Here is a 14,962-nt window from a genome sequence, read left to right on the forward strand (position 1 = left end):
CTTTCAAATAATGTAGCTACTCGACATTATTTGGCTTCTAATGCTTGAATCATACTGTATTTCTTGAAATCCTCTATGAAATTACTCAGCATGAACTAAATTTTACTGGTGCTCAACATCAACTAAAATTTTCTTAGCATCCATTGTTCTACTTGGCATACACTAGAATGAACTCTTACTCAGATCCAATTGATTTTCTACTCGGCTTGCACTGAATTTTCTCGAAACCTACTATTCACTCGGTCAAGCTTTGCAAACAAGCTTTGTGTAACTTGTTATTCTAAACTTTCTTAGTGTAACCAACCTTTGTAATCTTAAGTAGATTATCAATACATCATGTTATCATTGTCTTAATTGATCCTTATTCTTCTTTATAAAATCATAACTCAACCTTTCCTCTAGGTGCTATTGTTACATCTTTTAATCAAATATTCTTCATCAATCAACTAAGTGATAGTACTTAAATCATATAAGTAGTTGTGTTACCAACGAATAGCAGGTTTGACATCAATGACAAAAAAATGATTGAAACATATGATTTCCCTCTTTAAAAATCTCCTTCTTCAACAATCTCCTTTCAATCTATTATCAATAATTGTGGCATTATGGATTTCCTTGTATGAAAGTTTCTAAGTATATTAGCTTTAATCATAATTGAAGCAATATATATATATATATAAAATTTATATTAAATCTAATTATTCATATATAAATAAATAAAGAAATATATGTGTGTGTGTGTGTGTGTGTGTGTGTGTGTGTGTGTGTGTGTGTGTGTGTATGTACACACACACACACACATATATATATACATATATATGTTTATATATATATAGCTCTTATGCTTTCATATTATATCTATCTATCTATTTATCTATAAATACCAAAACCTTATAATACTAACCAATAAAGTATATACCAAATGAGATAATATACCAATTGAGATAATATGTATTGAATGAGTTTAGTATCGAGTGTTTTGGATAACTAATATCATGAACCATCACTAGTCATTTGTTAAGGATGTAATTATTATAAAGTAAATCAGTATATTGATTGGTGCCTTCTAAGGTATGTGTTGGGGTATGATTATGTAGAGTCATACCCCTACATAAACATACCTCAATGCATACATATATATTGCATGAATTCTGAATTTTGGATCAATCAATTACAAAGACAATTGCATCTTAGACTAATTTAGATCTGCACATGTATATAAAACTATATTAGTACAAAGACAAAATGAAATCAATACTTACATATAAGGATATTTATTATAGATGAGAAATATATATATATATATATATATATATATATATATATATATATATATATATATATATATATATATATATATATATATATATATATATATATATATATATATATATATATATATATATATATATATATATATATATATATATATATATATATATATATATATATATATATATTGAATTGAAGAATGTTCAAAATACTTACATATTCAGATCATAAATTTAGTAAATCTACACCAATAAATGATCATTAAAATTTACATGGTATTAGAGTCCAATTGGTAGAGAGACTTCTAGATTTGAATTCTTGAAAAAATAGTTGCAAACATGTCAAATAATGTTAATGTAGAGGATAGGTTAGAAGGAGTAGAAAATTTCTTCTAATTGAAAATTTGAATTATAACAATTCTCAAAGAATTATAACTAGAATCATTTATTGAATTAGATATTTCAATACTTGAAGATGAGGCAGAAAAGGCCACTTGGAAAAGATGAAATAATAAAGCCAGGAAAATCATTATTGATTTAGTAAAAGATCATATTCTTCCATCCATCTCAAATCTCAAAAAGACATTCGAAGTATTTAAGAAAATTAAGGATACATTTGAAATCAACAACTCTAGTAGATTAATTACATTAAAAAGTCAATTGATGAATATAAAAATGAATAAAGAAGTGTCAATTTCATCCTACTTTGGAAATATTTCTGAAATAAAGAATCATCTATCTTCTATTAGAAGAAAAGTAGAAGACTAAGAACCATCCATAATAGTACTTAGATGATTACCTATATCTTGGGAAGCATTCATTTAGGTTGTTAGAAGACCCTCAATACTAGCTTTTGATCAACTAAAAAATGATTGCACATCAAAAGAATCAAGACTAATTTTGATAGGGATCATTTCAAATCAAGAGGCAGAAAATCAAGTTCTTTTCTTAGTCTCCAACAACAAATAAAACAAGAGAAAATTCAAAGAAAATAAATATGATAAAAGAAAATCTAATAACAATTACAAAAGAAAGGACTTTTCCAAAGTTAAATTTTATAAGTGTGAGAAATTCAGACATACTTTCAAGAATTGTCCAGGAAGGGAAAAAAATCCTAGCTTCCTTAGTTGAAATAAAAAAGAATGAAAATTTGTTATTTTATTCTACTTTATCAAGTGAGATGAAATCTAATGAAAATGTATTAGTGGTGCTTCTCGACATATAATAGGATTCAGAGATAAGTTTGAAATGGTTGAAAATTATCTTACTAAACGAGTCACCATTGGAGATAACTCCACATACCTAGTAAAAGGAATTGGGATTTGTTCTATAAAACTAAGAACTGGCGTTACACTAAAATTAAAAGATGTTCTTTTTGTACCAAGAATAAAAAGAAATCTAATATGAATCTCTATACTTGCTGATGAAGGGTTTCAAGTCAACTTCAATGAAGAAAAAGTATTGTACTGGCCTAAAAACACTAATCTCAAGAATGCTATCATCATAGGGACTAGAGATGGGACCTTATATAAACTACAAAACATTCAAAAGAAAGCTTTAAATCATGAAGTGACAAATTCTAATGAAGTATGGTATAGAAGACTCAGACATATTGGATTTAGTTCACTTCCAAATATAGAAAAAATCACCACTAGAACACTTAGCTTAAATTCAAAACATATAGGCACTTGTAAAGGATGCACTCTATGAAAGAATATAAAAAACCTTTTCCTCCTAGTGAACACAAATAAAAATAAGTTCTAGAACAAGTTCACTCTAATTTATGTAGACCTATGACAACACTTTCTCTAGGAGGATTCTCTTACTACATAATATTCATTGATGATTTCTCTAGGAAAACCTGGATCTATTTTTTAAAGGTCAAAGAATTGAATGAGGTCCTATCAAAATTTAAAGAGCTTAAAGAAATAGTGGAAAATCAAACATAAAAATAAATTAAAATGCTAAGATCAGACAATGGAGGAGAATATACCTCTAAAAATTTCAAATAATTGTGTACTTGTATAGTAATTAAGAGGGAATATATAGTACCTTATAATCCTCAACAAAATGGGGTAGTAGAAAGAAAAAATAGAACCATTATTGAAGTAGGAAAAGCCATGCTTGATGATCAAATTTTACATTTATCATTTTGGGCAAAGGCCACCAATACAACTATTTACATTTAGATGTCCACGCTCAGTACTAGAAAACATAACTCCTAAAGAAGTTTTTTTAGGAACTAAACCAGACTTGAGTCATCTTACAAAATTTGATTTCCTTTCTTACATTCACATACCTAAAGACAAAAAATAAGTTAGAACCATCTAGGAAGAAAGGAATATTTGTTAGGTATAGTGAAAATTCCAAAGGGTATAGAGTCCATGTACTTGGACAAAGATCAGTTGAAGTGAGTAGAGATTTCATATTTGGAGAAAACACTTCTTTAAAACTATCTACAAGTATAGAAGATGAGCCCATCACAAACTTAGTTGAAAATATACAAACTAAAATTTAGATAGAGAACATATTAGAAAAGAATGAATCATTAATAGATATAGATAATAGAGACATCACTAATATCAAGAAAAAGCCATTATGGGAAAAAAAATGATTGAAGAAAATAATGTTGAGCTAGATGAAATTTCCAAGGAAAGAAAGAAAACTAGAAACAAATCTACACTACATTAGTAACTGAGCTTACTAAATCTGAACCATCAATTGTTAAAGAAGCCCTAACCTATCAAGCCTAGAATGATGCTATGGTTGAGGAATATCAGTCCATATTACAAAATAATATTTGGGATATTGTACCTATACCAAAAGACAAATCAGTTGTTTCATCAAAAGGGTTATACAAAATCAAATATGCTTCTTATGACAATATAGAAAAACATAAAGAAAGGTTTGTTTCTCAAGTTTTTTTTCTCAAAAAGAAGGTATTGATTATGAGGAAACTTTTTCTCTAGTTATTTGCTATAGTTTGGTAAGAATAATTATTGCAATTTTAGCATCCAAAGGATGAAAGACACATCGAATGGATGTCAAGGCCACATTCCTAAATGGTGTCATAAATGAAGAAGTATATGTTAATCTTAGATTGTTTTTTACATATGGGTGACAATATATTTAAGTCATTTACTTAGTTCATGCCAAACAAGTAATACATGGCCAGCATAAGTTGTTAGATAGTATATGCGAAGCGACAAATATTTAGTATGTGCTGAGTAACTACTTAGTGCCAAGTCACTCAAGTGCCGAGCAAATAGTATGTACTGAGTTATACAGATGTCGAGTGATCAATGGATGCCAAGTCATTCAGATGTCAAGTTACAACATTGAAGTTGTAGTAGATGTCGAGCATCAAGGACTTCTGATGCTGAGTTATATAGTTTTGACATAGTTGTTTGTAATGACACAAACTTCTATGTAAATCATTTTTGAGATGACTTAAGGATTGTTTTGTGATCTTAGATGATAATAAAAAATCTTTATTATGAAGCCCTATGCATTACATGCATCCAATCAGAAAAAGGGAAGGTTTAAGAGGAAATATGGGTGAATCATAGTTGTTGATTCATACCTAACTCTAAGTCACCTAGGTCTTCTTAAGGAGGAAAAAAACCTAAAATTTTTATGAATGGGTAAGGAGAATTGTAGAGAAGTTTGCATGGACAAATAAAGAATTCATGGTGACTAAGGAGTTATGATTTGAGATACATTATAGAATCAGTTAGAGGAGAACAAATGAAAGGAATTAGAGGATAAAAAAGATACATCTAATCAGAAAGGATCATGTACACATAAGGAAAGAGGTGATCTATCATCAAGCAACAAAGTGCTAACCGAAGGATCATTGCTGAGACATTCTAACAGGTGAATCAGTTAAATATCTTAACATAGTAGTTTTAACAGGCTATTGTAAATCTTTTAATAGGGTACTTACTTCAATGTAAGTTAAAGTCCTTTTACTAGGCACACTTCTAACAGGGTGTTGAAATCCTTTAACAAGGTAAGATCTAACAATCTTGTAAGCCTTTAATAGGGCATACCTTTCACAAGGTAGATCATGTTTCATGATCATAACATTGTAACCTTCATTGGATACACTTTATTACTGCAATAGTAAAGATTTGTGGGTGTCATCCCCACCCTAGTTTTACCTTCTCCTTGGAGGGTTTATGGGTAACCAAATATCTTGTGTCATACATGTGTTGAATGTTTTTTCTTTCATACTATGGATGTTTATGCTTAATTTGGTATTTTAGTTTATATGCATAGACTATGAGATGGATGTGTGGTGAATGATTTTGAGGTTAAAATTTTGAATGTTGATTCATAGCACCCCTCTCAGAGTTTACTTTCCCTACTATATTTCCAACAATTGGTATTAGATCATTGGTTCTCTAAAAATAAAGCTTTGTAGCTTTGAGGAAAGATCTTGGAGATGGAAGTCTATAAGTTGGGAAAGAATATTGAGAACTAGAAGATTTAAATAAAACTTGTCCTACAGTTGAATGAAGCAAGTAAAGAGTTTAAGTGATCACTGAAGAGAAGGACACACATTACCAAGAAATTGACACTACTAAATTGTCTGCAAATGGTAACACAAGTGAATTCGATGCAACAGTTGTAGATCTAATGGAAAAGAATGGAACCCTAATAGAAGAGGTCAAAAATATTAAGAGAGAACAAGAAGTCCAATAAATATTGTTGTGTGAGGTGATCAAGTAGTAAAAGAAAGCTGAAGAGGAAAAAGTCAAGATTGAAAATGACAAAAGAATTTTGACCAATAGATTAGAAGAGAAAACATTAGAGGTGAATAGGATTGCTCACATGCAATTGGAAACATTGAATCAAATGATGATTGTAAATCATGAACTAAATGGAAAAGATATTGAGATCATAACACTAAAGTTACAAAATAAAAAAATAAGAAATGATTTGATAAGAGAAAAGGAATTTGCTGAAAGTTTTAATAAACCTAGTAAAGATATCAAGTACTTTGAGCAATTGATGAGATCTCTTAGATCCAATAGTGATACTACTAGATTGGGTTACACTAGTACTGAAGAAGGAGAATCATCCAAAAGTAGTGAAGAAAGAAGTAAAAAAGGTAAGAACTCCAAACCTAATTTTCATAATTGTGGTAAGGTAGGTTATACTACCACTGTTTATAGGAGAAAGATTACAAATTAGAATCCTAAGCAAAAGTTTATGGGTCATTGCCACAAATGCAACAAATAAGGACATCAGGCACACAAATGAAGAACCAAGATCATAAGCTATAACTAGTAGAAGTATGGACATAGAGCATATGAGTGTAGATCCAAGCCTAAATGATCATCAAACAAGTAGTAAAAGGTAAAGCACAATAGAAACTCTTATAATTGAGATTATAATACTAGTTATAGTTGTCACTATTGTCAAGACTATAGACATGTTGCTGAAAATTGCATAAGAACATATTTTAGAAGTGACTACAAAATATGGTTGAGTCAAACTACATGTTTTAGCTATTTAAAGACTAGTCACATAAGCAAGAATTGTTCAACAAGGTCAAAGGCACCAAGAAGTGAGTTCAACAAAGGAAAAGGAAAGGCAGATGTTGAAAATTCTAGAGATGAGATGAACAAGACATGGAAGAGAAAGGAAGATTGTAGTACATCAAGTTCAGATGGGATCACTTCACCCAATTGGTCAAGTGATCACACCACCTCCAATTAAGAAATCAAGAGGTATGCATGAGACTAATATTTAATAGACATACTATACACTAGTTTCAAGGATTTAGTTCTATAAACATTATATTTGCATGGAGAAATATGCAAAATGTTGTTAAGAATCTAGAAGATATCTTTACATTTTGTTAGTTTTCATGTTACTGTCAAGCATGAAGAGTTTTACTTTAACTATTGAGTGAAATGTTAGTTGATGAAAAGATATTAGAGGTGATAGTGTTGACTGAATGCATAGCAGTTGCTGAGCATAAAGGAAACTTCATAGAAGTTGAGTGAGTTGAAATTTCTATTGAAGCCAAGCTTACAACTATGTAAGAATTAAGCATTAAATGTGAGGTTTTAAGGTCTATATGATCGATTTCTACTCATTTGACATAATTCAAATTTGAAGAAAAGCACAAAGAGCTAAAGGAGAATCGAAGAGATCATTCCAAGTGTTTGCAAGCAAGATTCAATAGTTTCTTGACACCATCTCAACAAATTTACAAAGGTATTTATCATGTGCCAATCTATGCAATTTGAATTTTTGTAAACCCTAGGTTATTTTAATGGCATCTAGTTCTTTAGTTCCTAAGGTTAAAGAAGGTAAGGAAGTTTTTAATGTATAATTGATAAGCAATGAGATCAATAACCAAACTTTAGAACTATTCTTGATATTACTTACAAGAAAGATCTATATGGTGTGTTATCAATGATACCACCACAAGTTTTAATGATTCAAGATGTGAGATATTGTTGAACATGCAAGGTGTGTAGCATAGGTGACATGGAGATTAGGGAATCCTATGGGAAACTATGTGAAAATGGAGTATTAAAAGACAAATTCAAAATTTTCGATAGAAAAGGGTTAACCTATGCCCTAGATTTCCCCAACATCTTCAAAATAGAATGGATAAAGAATAGAGTTCATGATAATTCTATATGGTTGGATAATGGGATCATGAAGATCACAAAGAATATTGTACATAGAGTAATAAGGTATCCAACCCTAGACCAGCCTAAAACCATGAGGAGTGACGCAAAAAATTTTATTGAGAAGAATAAAGGGGTAGTGTGGAAAAAAAGAGGAATGACAATTGACACTATCTTAGATCCCCTAATTGCTTTTGTAGTAAGGATTATAGCACACAAATTCTATCAATCTAGTAGGCTCAGCAATGTACCTTGTATTGTTGTTGACATGGGCTACAAGATAGTTAAGAAGGATCATACTTATGACCTTGCCAAGTTGTTGATGCAACATTTGTCAGAAAATTTGGGAGAAATAAGGAAGACCAAGAGTGTACAATGAAAATCTGGTTCAAATCTTGTATGTATATTATTCTATATACAAAATACATTCATTACTTTTGGTAAAGTTGCATGAAAGACAAATAGATCTATTGCAATGCAAATAGGTGAATTTATTGAGCAACTTGGAATTTTTTTAAGGTCTGTAATGACTGGCTACTTTGAAAATTTTAAGTAGTCAATGAAGAAAAGACTGAGGATACTAGTTTCACTAGTTGAGAAACATTTCAATGATGTTCGCTTTGTAGTTGACATTGATTTCACATATGTATAGGCTATAGTCCCAAGAGTAAGGTGGTTAAGACCACTAGGCTATGAGAATAATGTGAATGAGGCCTCTATAGCTATTACTATTAGGAATAACCTCAGAAAAAATAATAGTTACATAAAAATATAACCAATATCAAAAAATAATAGATCAAACAGAAGAGAACACAAGATACCGAGATTTAACATGGTTCACTTAATCCCTGGGCTACATCCACCAACAAAAAGTACAATAGTATTATTATCCAATGATTACAATCCACAGTCCCTTATAGCTCAATACCATTGTAAGAAGCTATAATATCACCATTACATTATGAAATCCCTAACCTTAAGCCTTTTTATAAAAGATTTTTCCACTTACAAAATTAGGGCTAGAATAAGTCATCCAATGGGAAAAATAGCAACTAACACCTTTTACAATATAAGGTCATTTTTGGCTTCAAGGGTGTTGCCCCCCAAAACCCCTATAGGGGCACTTCTCCTTGACCTCATCATAGGGGTGTTGCCCCCAAACCCTCATAGAAATAATATAGGGGGAAAAATGAGCAAAATAAAACTCTGAGTCTGATTAGGCTCCACATCACAAAAATTACATCATTACTTGTAGAGGAAATAGATAAGAGTACTACAGCCTTTGGAGATTATGATGTGGCTAAATCTAAAATTACAATGGATTTAAAGACTACCTTAGTTATCAAAAAGAAGAATAAAATGGTCAAGAAACTCAACGATAAATTTGATAGGGGGAAAAAGAATAAGAAGAAGATGACGATGAAGAAGGTTAAGATGTACCTTCCCAAGCACCATTGGCCATTACTCAAGGTCAAGGTGAAGACCAAGAAGAAGAGGTAGAAATTGAAGAAGGTGCCAAGGGAGAAGAAGCTAGTGAAGCACCTAAAACCACTGAGAAAAAGAAGATAAAAGTTAAGACTCTAGCAGTGAGAAAGCAAAAAAAGGTTGCAAAAATCATACAACCTAAGCCTATAGTTCCTACTACTATAGCAAGTAGAAGAGCTATTGATAAATAGGCTCAATAAGTAGAAAAACCAAAAGAGAAGAGGGCTAGATCAACTAGTAAAGAAGAAGAGTCTAAGAAGAGACCGAGGGGAAAGTATATAGCTCCAAATGAATCTAATGAAGAGAGGACATAATCTAATGACAACAACCAATTCAAAGTGACAAGTCATATTCCTTCCTTAGATTTAGATTATATATATGAAAACATAAAGAATAATGTTGACCTATCTAGTTTCACACATATTGAGTTTGATAAAATTGGGAAAATTGAGATGAACCAAGTAGAGGAGTCAATATATGTCATGATGGAAACATTCCAACAAACTCCAATTGAGATTGTCAACTAATTACCAAAAGATCTATATGATAGAGTTGAGCAAAAGTGGCAATATAGTCTCAATATAAAAATACAAATCAGAGACTACACTTGCATGTAAGTGATGCTAGAATTGGATAAGGTAACAATGAAAAATAAAATAAAGAAGCATGTAGGGAAATTTGTACCTAAATATAGGGCATTCAACATATTGCAAAATAATATTGAGGATGTTGTATAGAAGACTACCTAGTTGTGGAAGTCATTATATGGTTTGACAACACCCAAGGCAATAGAGAAATCAACTATTGAGGTAGGTGAGGAAAAAGATTAAAAAAAACAAGTAATAGAGGTTACCAAAGAAGATACTCAAAAAAATACAATTGTGGAAGGCACTAAAATTAACATAGACACACAAGCACTAGCTAAAGTTGAGCAACATATAGAACAAAGTGTACTAGATACGCTAGTGCCAAGTGCCAATCCTCAACATGAGTTGAATATAGACATTGATACTATAAAGATTATAAATGTTTCTAATACTATCACTTAGAACATCAAATTCCTTGTAGATGAAGACTTGAAGAAGATACTGATAAGATCCACTACCTAGGAGAAAATTTGTGAAAATCCTATACTAGTAAGTGTTGATAAGATTAACAAGGTCGACAAGGCATCTATAGGGGAGGAAATTCAGAAACAAGAGACATATATAGCCCCTCCTCAATCCACCATGGTACAAGCTACATTACCTATTGTAGTATGTCAAAGGAAGGAGACATCAATTTCTACTATCAGTACATTGGTACAAAGTGCTCAAGTCTCAGGCAATGAAAAGGAAAAAGAAAATGAGAAGGATTACCTGAGGAATAGGTTTTGTCTACTGTTAGTACATTGGTACATTACCTATAGAAGCACTGGTGACTTTTCCAAAAACTACTACTCCTCCAAGTTAAGCTCTTCATAGGCTAAGTATAGAAGCTATACCTTTATAATCATCAAGGTTGAGTGCAAGCACATCTAAGGTAGATGAAGTTACATCATTTGGTGATGTGAACTTGGATGAAGTGATTCTGTAGCCAAAATTTGATTTTGCAACCATCACTATTGAACAAATGAATGTACTACAAGATGTTCTTGCAAAGAAGAAAAACCAAGAACTTCTCAGAAGGGAGCATAGATAGAAGCAATTTTTTCTAGATATCAAGGAAATTTTTCTTGATGCATTTAGCCTACTAGTGCTAGAAGAAACAAAGCTTATCATAGAGTAGTTAACCAACTTAGTTGAGAAGGTTAATGACATAGACCTGGATTCAAATGTGAAATTACTTGAATGGTCTGAAAGAAAGTTTCAAAATAAGGTTAATGAAAAGATATCAAGTGCTATTGTACTATCACAGGTTGAGTTAGCAACCAAAGTTAACACTATGAAGAAGGTACTAGAAAACATTTTCTCTTTATATAACAAATTTTTTAATCCAACACTCTTCACACAAGAAGTCAAGAGTCACATAATAAGTTTAGAGAGTCATATGCACTGAACTAGCATGAATCTACCAAGTTCTTTATCCCATAGTGAGAAACATTTTAGGAATCTCCTGAACTCCCAAAGTTAGTTAGTAGTACTACATGCAGATGAAGCAACCATAAAGGCTAAATTGATCAACATCCAATCAATAATAACTCCACATATAGAGATATTGCACAAGGAACTAACCTTTTCTGAAACATTCATGAAGAAAGATCCACATCTTTCTACTAATGAAGGCTTAGTACACCTAGCTATCGAGTTGGCCATCCAAATCAAATTATTGGAGGTAGCTTGTGACAATTGGGATGCTACTTTGAAAATTATGCTTGAGGTCCATAAAACATTTTTGGACAAACACACTATAAGTGTATAACCCTTTGACCTAAGTGTCAAAAAGGGGAAGAAATTAGAGAAAAATTATGGGGGAGATAATGAAGGAGATAATATTTTTGGGGGAGCTACTATTTTTGAGAAAGGGGGAGCCAATGGTAGAAATAAAGTACATATATCATCTTATGCACATCTACTCACCAGGAGGAATGATTTTGGTTCATATACAAAAAAACACAATTAACTTAGGGGGAGTTATTGAAATTTGATGTTTGACTAATGAGTCATAAGTTTTTGCAAAATTTTGAAGTTTTGAAATATTATATATAAGTGGATATTATTTGAGTTATGCTTGAAAGGCTTAAGGTTATTCATGCATGACCAAGTATTTTTTCCACTCATGTCAAAGGGGGAGATTGTTAATCTCACATTGGTTTTGACATATGAGTGACATTATACTTAAGCCATTTATCTAGTTCATGCCGAACAAGTAATATATTCCAAGCATAAGTTGTCAGATAGTATATGCCGAGTGAAAGATATTTAGTATGTGTCAAGTAACTAGTAAGTCCCGAGTCACTCAAGTTCCTAGTAGATAGTATGTGTCGAGTTATATAGATGGTGAATGATCAATGCATGCTAAGTCATTTAGATCTTGAGTTACAACATTGAAGTTTTAGTTGATGCCAACCATCAGGGACTTTTGATTTGAGTTATACAGTTTTGGCATAGTTGTTTGTAATGGCATAAATTTCTATGTAAATCATTTTTGAGCTAACTTAATGATTTTTTTTGTGATCTTAGATGATAAGAATGAATCTTTATTGTGAATCCATATGAATTACATGCATCCAATCAGAAAAGGGAAGGTTTAAGCGACAATATGGGTGAATCACAATCATTGATTCATACCTAACACTAAATCACCTAGGTCTTCTTAAGGAGGAAAAAACCCTATACTTTCTATGAAAGTGTAAGGAGAATTATAGAGAAGTTTACATGCACAAAAAGAGAATTCATGGTGACTAAGGAGTTGTGACTTGAGATGCATTATAGAATCAATTAGAGGTGAACAAAGCAAAGGAATTAGAGGAAAATAGAGATACATCTGATCAAAAAGGATCAAGTACAAAGTAGGAAAGAGGTGATTTGTCATCAATAAACAAAGTGCTAACTAAAGGATCATTGTTGAGACATTCTAACAAGTGAATCAAATAAATCTCTTAATAGAGTAGTCTTAATAGGGTGTTGTAAATCCTTTAATAGGGTGCTTACTTCATTGTAAGTTAAAGCCCTTTTACCAAGTACACTTCTAACATGGTGTTGAAATCATTTAATAGGGTAAGATCTAACAATATTGTAAGCCTTTAACAGGGTAGATCATGTTTCATGATGAAAACACTGTAACCTGCATTGGATACACTTTATTACTATAGTAGTGGAGATTTGTGGGTGTAATCCTCATCCTGTTTTTACCATCTCCTTGGAGGATTTCTTGGTAACCAAATATCTTGTGTCATACATGTGTTGAATTTTTTTGCTTCATACTATGGATGTATATGTTTAATTTTTTATTTTGCTTTATATGCATATATTGTGAGATGGATGTGTGGTGAATGATTTTGAGGTTGAAGTTTTAAGTGTTGATTCATCCCCCCTCCTAGAGTTTACTTTCCCTATTGTATTTCTAACATTACATACTGAACAACCAAAATGTTTTTCTATAAAATTCAAGGGAAAATATGTATGTAAACTCAAGAAATCTCTCTATCGACTCAAAAAAGCACCTCAAGATTGGTATGAAAGGATAGATAGCTACCTCACCAAACTAGGATACTCAAAGAATGCAGTTGATCTTAACATCTACTTCAAAATTTCTAATGATGACATGTTAATACTTTTTTTATATGTTTATGATATATTGATAACATGTAATGATCACTTGATTGAAAGATTCAAACAAGATCTTATAGTTGAATTTGAAATGAAGGATCTAGGTCTACTACATTATTTTTTAGGGCTAGAAGTCTGTCAAAAGAAAGATCACATTTTTCTAAATCAAGGAATGTACACTCAGGGCATCTTTACTAGATTTGGAATGATGCACAAAAAACCTCTAACAACTCCAATGGAAACTAATCTACACAACCTATTTAAAGAAGAAGCTGTGAATTTTGAGTTTATTGATCCCACTATTTACAAATAGATCATTGGATCACTTATGTATCTTCTAAATACTAGACTTGATATCTGCTATGTCACAAATGTGTTAATTCATTTTATGCATGAATTAAAGAAGATTCATTTGATGGATTCCAAACATATCTTGAGATATCTACGTGGCACTCTTGGTCTTGGTTTGTAGTACAAAAATGTAAAGACCAAACTTTAAGGATATACTAATTCTGATTGGGCTAGTGTTCCACAAACTACAAGAGTACTAAAATGTGTTACTTCAGTCTTGGATCAACTATAATATCCTGGTTTAGTAGAAAAGAAAAAATAGTCTCCTTGAGTTCCATTAAAGTTGAGTACATGAAAGCCTCCATGGAAGCATGTAAAGTAGTATGGCTAAGAAAGCTATTATTTGGACTCTTCGAAAAAAAACTAAGTCCTACAGTGATTCATTGTGATAACTAGATCTCCATCAAGCTTTTTGGAAATCCTTTTTCCCACAATCAATCAAAGCTCATTGAGACTCCTTATCATTATATAGGAGACATGGTTGACATAAATGTTATCAAGCTGATTTATATCAGCATAAATGAGCAAAATGCTAACATTTTCACCAAGCCTCTTGCAAAGTTGAAAATAGTGTACTTCAAAGGTAAAATTGGTATGACAATTTTATAATTACATTTGTAAATTAATATATTCATGAATAATTGAAATTTAGATTGTTTGAAAACTTATGTAATGAAAGGTGACGATCTTTCTTGTCTAAGATCACTAATATAAGGTGATGACCTTACTTACAGTTGGTCTATCTTCTAACACCAAAAGTGTTGAAGTAATTGGTATCCTTGCTCTTCGGGCTGAATTTTGTCAGACACATTGATAACCATCATGGTTCTTCAGGCCAGATTTATCCAGACACTATGAGAAATCTATTATGGTTCTTCAAGCTAGATTTTTGGTGGACACCATAATTTGACCACATTTTAAGTGGTGTATAATCTTGTGTTATAATTTCTTC

This window comes from Cupressus sempervirens, chromosome 3 (assembly GCF_028749045.1).
Source record: "Cupressus sempervirens isolate cs-2001-9-10 chromosome 3, ASM2874904v1, whole genome shotgun sequence".
Classification (NCBI taxonomy): Eukaryota; Viridiplantae; Streptophyta; class Pinopsida; order Cupressales; family Cupressaceae; genus Cupressus; species Cupressus sempervirens.